The sequence below is a fragment of the Vipera berus genome (genome assembly GCF_964194415.1).
Source record: "Vipera berus genome assembly, chromosome: 1".
NCBI classification, from domain to species: Eukaryota; Metazoa; Chordata; class Lepidosauria; order Squamata; family Viperidae; genus Vipera; species Vipera berus.
Window position 1 is genome coordinate 358332460 of NC_138202.1, and position 6005 is coordinate 358338464.

Below are 6005 nucleotides of genomic sequence, written 5' to 3' on the forward strand. Positions count from 1 at the left end.
AACAGTGGCCACAGGATTGGAAAAGATCAGTTTACATTCCAATTCCAAAGAAAGGCAGTGCCAAAGAATGTTCAAACTATCGCACCATTGCACTCATTTCTCATGCTAGTAAAGTTATGCTTAAAATCCTACAAGCTAGACTCCAGCAGTTTGTGGATCGAGAACTACCAGAAGTACAGGCAGGATTTCGAAGAGGCAGAGGAACTAGAGATCAAATTGCCAACATACGCTGGATCATGGAAAAAGCTAGAGAGTTCCAGAAAAACATCTACTTCTGCTTCATTGACTATGCTAAAGCCTTTGATTGTGTGGATCATAACAAACTGTGGCAAGTTCTTAAAGAGATGGGAGTACCAGAACATCTTATTTGTCTCTTGAGAAACCTATATGCGGGCCAAGAAGCAACAGTGAGAACTGGACACGGAACCACTGATTGGTTCAAAATTGGGAAAGGAGTCCGGCAAGGCTGTATACTGTCGCCTTGCCTATTTAACTTATATGCAGAGCACATCATGAGAAAGGCAGGGCTAGATGAATCAAAAGTTGGAATTAAGATTGCTGGAAGAAATATCAACAACCTAAGATATGCAGATGATACCACTCTAATGGCAGAAAGTGAAGAGGAACTGAAGAGTCTCTTGTTGCGAGTGAAGAAGGAGAGTGCAAAAGTTGGGTTGAAACTAAACATTAAGAAAACTAAGATCATGGCATCCGGCCCTCTTAATTCCTGGCAAATAGATGGGGAAGAAATGGAGGTAGTGACAAATTTTATTTTCCTGGGCTCCAAGATCACTGCAGATGGGGACTGTAGTCAAGAAATTAAAAGACGCTTGCTCCTAGGGAGGAAAGCCATGGCAAATCTAGACAGCACACTAAAAAGCAGAGACATCACCCTGTCAACAAAAGTGCGTATAGTCAAGGCTATGGTCTTCCCAGTTGCAATGTATGGCAGTGAAAGTTGGACCATAAGAAAGGCTGAGCGCAAAAGAATTGAGGCCTTTGAACTGTGGTGCTGGAGAAGACTCCTGCGAGTCCCTTGGACTGCAAGGCGATCAAACCGGTCAGTCCTAGAGGAGATCAACCCTGACTGCTCTTTAGAAGGCCAGATCCTGAAGCTAAAACTCAAATACTTTGGCCACCTAATGAGGAGGAAGGACTCACTGGAGAAGAGCCTAATGCTGGGAAAGATTGAGGGCAATAGAAGAAGGGGACGACAGAGAATGAGGTGGCTGGATGGAGTCACTGAAGCAGTAGGCGTGAGCTTAACTGGACTCCAGAAGATGGTAGAGGACAGGAAGGCCTGGAGGAACATTGTCCATAGGGTCGCGATGGGTCGGACACGACTTCGCAACTAACAACAATGTTAAGTTTCAACCCAGGTTTTGCACTCTCCTTCTTCACCCGCAACAAGAGGCTCTTTAGTTCTTCTTCACTTTCTGCCATTAGAGTGGTATCATCTGCAAAATACAAAAGTACAAATGCAAATAGTAGGAGAGAAAAGGGAGGGAAAGGAGGGAGGGAAAAAAAAAGGCATTGACTTCCAACTCCCTCTCGTGCACTAGAATAAAAGAATAACGTCAAGGCTCAACTTTTTTTTTACTTTTGCACAATAGCCTAAACTAGCCATTTCTATAACAACGAATCTATCGAAACAGTAAAAGCCAAAATCAAAGTGTCATTTCCCCCCCCCCCCACCTCAAGCACAAAGCCCAGAAGCAGTTTTGGAGCTTGAAACTTAAACAAGAAAGTTTTAAAGTTTGGAAGTTTTAAAATCCAGCAGAGTTTATATTTATATTTATATTATATTTATATTTATTAAATTTTTATACCGCCCTTCTCCCGAAGGACTCAGGGCGGTGTACAGGGCAATAAATATTAAAAAACAAAGTACAAAAGTTAAAAAACAATTCAATAATTTATGCCCGATATATACAATAATTAAAACCATGTTAAAAACCCAACCCCAACCCCATCAAACCAGACCGGATTGCTCAAATAAGTAAGTTTTTAGATCCCGCCGGAAGGAGCGAAGGTCGGGGGCCATCCGGAGCTCAACCGGCAAGCGGTTCCACAGGTCTGGCGCGCCCACAGAGAACGCCCTCCCCCTGGGGGTCACCAGTCGACATTCTCTGACCGGAGGCACCCTGAGGAGGCCCTCTCTGTGGGAACGCACTGGACGGAGGGAGGTTGACGCCGGCCGCAGGTGTTGCCGTAGGTAATCCGGACCCATGCCATGTAGGGCTTTGTAAGTCATCACCAGCACCTTGAATCTCACCCGGAGGGCAACTGGCAGCCAATGCAGCTCGTGGAGCAGAAGTGTAACATGGGAGTATCGGGAGACCCCCAACACAACTTGCGTGGCTGCATTCTGCACCAGTTGAAGCCTCCGAGTGGTCCTCAAGGGCAGCCCCATGTAGAGAACATTGCAGTAGTCCAAACGAGAGGTCACGAGCGCATGAGTGACCGTACGCAGGGCATCCCGGTCCAGATAGGGCCGCAACTGGCGCACCAGGCGAACCTGGGCGAAGGCCCCCCTAGTCACAGCTCCTATATGATCTTCTAAGGAGAGCTGTGAATCTAGGAGGACCCCCAAGTTGCGAGCCCTATCTACGGGGGGTAATAACTCACCCCCCATAGTAAGAGATGGAATAATCTGAATTTCCCGAGATGCCGGCACGCGCAGCCACTCAGTCTTGTCAGGGTTGAGCCGAAGCCTGTTCCTCCCCATCCAGACCCGGACCGCCTCCAGGCAACGGGACATCACGTCGAGGGCATCACTGGGGTGGTTTGGGGTCGAAATAAAAAGCTGGGTATCATCAGCATATTGGTGATACCCAACTCCAAAACCACGAATGATCTCACCCAGCGGCTTCATATAGATGTTGAACAGTTTAGGATTTCATCCCAGGTGTTTTTGTGTCCCTCTGCGTGCCCGTTCTTCTCTTTCCTTCCAAAGAGAAATTTCGCAGCTGGATCCGAAACAATGCATAAGGGGGTGCAATGATCCCATCCCTTTAAAAGGCCAGATGTCCAACAGGACCGTGTCCTCAAAGGAAAAAAAAGATGAAGGTGGAGGCTGTTTGGGTTTTGACAGCTGTTTAAACGCTAAGAGATGCTCGCTGGATTATTTTCATATTTGAATTTTTTTTCCTGACTGCGATAAAAAGTAAAGGTAAAGGTTCCCCCGCACATGCGTGCTAGTCGTTTCCGACTCTAGGGGCCGGTGCTCATCTCCGTTTCAAAGCCGAAGAGCCAGCGCTTGTCCGAGGACGTCTCCGTGGTCATGTGGCCGGCATGACTAGACGCCAAAGGCGCACGGAACGCTGTTCCCTTCCCACCGGAGTGGTCCCTGTTTTTCTACTTGCATTTTTACGTGCTTTCGAACTGCTAGGTTGGCAGAAGCTGGGACGGGTAACAGGCGCTCACTCTGTTGTGCGGCACTCGGGATTCGACCCGCCAAACTGCTGACCTCCTGATCGACAAGCTCAGAGTCCTAACCCACTGAGCCACTGCGTCCCAACTGCAATAAAACTGTGCAAATATTACTAGCACTTGATGGTGTTACCTAGTTGGGTAATGAAACGTCTGCAAGTAAAACAACCAAGCTCAGTGAACACCAAGGACTCCACAGTCCTCCTCCTCTTCCTCCCACCTCTTCCTCCTCCTCCTCCTCCTCCCCCTCCTCCCCCTCCTGCTCTTCAACCCCCCTCCCTTCTAGCGCTGATGATGTCACGTAGTTGGGTCAGGAAACATCTGCAAAAAACCCACCAAGCTTAGAGAGCACCAGGGACCCCTCAGTTGTCATCCTCCTCCTCCTCCTCCTCCTCCTCCTCCTCCTCCTCCTCCTCCTCCTCCTCCTCCTTGTAACCCCCATCCCTTCTAGCAATGTTACTCAATTGGGTAATGAAACCTCTGCAAGAAAGCCACCAAGCTCAGAGAGCACCAAGGACTCCAGTCATCTTCCTCCTCCTCCTCCTCCTCCTCCTCCTCCTTCTCCTCCTCCTCCTCCTCCTCCATTCTAGCACTGATTATGTTACCTAGTTGGGTCATGAAACGTCTGCAAGAAAGCCACCAAGCTCAGAGAGCACTAAGGACCGCCGATATTCCTATTTCTCATCCGAACGTACCTCAAATTTTTAGACCTTTAAACACAGGGTTTAAAATTGCCCATTTGTTGCAACCAATTTTACGGTATCTCTCACTTCTCAGCCAAGGAAAACCGCTCGGCTCTTATGGGGTGTTGTGTTTATACGACACGGAGCTCAACTGCCCGTCCTTTTATTTGTTGATTTTAAAAACATAAAATCACAGGTTTTGCTTTTCCTCATTTCAGACACGTGATTAATCGCCTGTTTTTCTTTCGTTTACTTTAAGCAAAGAAATTACATTCAGGTAATCCTCCAGTTATGGCCCTGCTTGTGCTAAAAAAATTCCATTGCTAAGCCAGGCAGTTGTTAAGGGGGGGGGTTGTCCCATTTTACGACCTTTCTTGCCACCGTTGTTAAGCGAATCACTGCAGTGGTTCAGCGAATCATGCAGACGTTAAGCAAATTTGGTTTCCCCCCTGTTGACTTTGGTTGTCGGAAGATGATCTGGGAAGGTTTCAAACGGTGTTCATATGATCCCTGGAACGCTGCAACCATCATAAGTACATGTCAGTTGCCAAGCGCCTGAATTTCGATCACGTGACCATTGGGATGCTGCAACGGTTGTAAGTGTGCAAAACGGTCATAAGTCATTTTTTTCCAGTGCCGTTATGACTTTGGTCATTAAATGAAAGGTTGTAAGTCCAGAACTATGGTTGTTAAGGTGAGAACAGAATCACGAGCAGGGGGCTGGACTGGATGATCTTTAAGGTCCCTTACAACTCTGTTATTCTATTAACTATCCCTTCTTTCTTTGCTTGTGCTATTTTTATTACCCCTGCATCTTCCATGCAAGAGAATAGAATAGAATAGAATAGAATAGAATAGAATAGAATAGAATAGAATAGAATAGAATAGAATAGAATAGAATAGAATAATGAGAAGAATAGAATAGAATAGAATAGAATAGAATAGAATAGAATAGAATAGAATAGAATAGAATAGAATAGAATAGAATAGAATAGAATAGAATAGAATAATGAGAAGAATAGAATAGAATAGAATAGAATAGAATAGAATAGAATAGAATAGAATAGAATAGAATAGAATAGAATAGAATAGAATAGAATAGAATAGAATGGAATGGAATGGAATGGAATGGAATGGAATGGAATGGAATAGAATAGAATAATGAGAATAATGGAATAGAATAGAATAGAATAGAATAGAATAGAATAGAATAGAATAGAATAGAATAGAATAGAATAGAATAGAATAATGAGAAGAATAGAATAGAATAGAATAGAATAGAATAGAATAGAATAGAATAGAATAGAATAGAATAGAATAGAATAGAATAGAATAGAATAGAATAGGAGTTCGAAGGGACCTTGGAGATCTTCTAGTCCAACCCCCCCCCCCCGCTTAAGCAGGAGAACCTATACCGTCTCAGACAAGTGTCCAGTCTCTTCTTAAAAACCTCCAGTGATGGAGCGCCCACGATTTCTAGTGGCAAGCTGTTCCACTGGTTAACTGTTCTCACTGTCAGGAAGTTTCTCCTTAATTCCAGGTTGCTTCTCTCTTTGGTTAGTTTCCAACCATCGTTTCTCGTCCTGCCCTCTGATGCTTTGGAGAATAGTTTGACCCCCTCTTCTTCGTGGCAGCCCCTCAAATAATTCACCATGGAGGGAAAAGCAGCTTCCCTCCCTATACCAAACACCGCTTCCCAAATCCTTACTCTAGCCATGAGGACTAGGAGCTTGCAATAAACGAAAGCTTCACAGACAGCGCCCGGTCTTCTGGGCCGTGCTATTTTTAATGGCCCTCAGATCCCTGACTTGGCAGAAGAGTTGAGTTTCATAACAGCTCCTGGAACCTCATCCGTATTTTGACCCCATGACCGTTAGTCCTGGAGACATC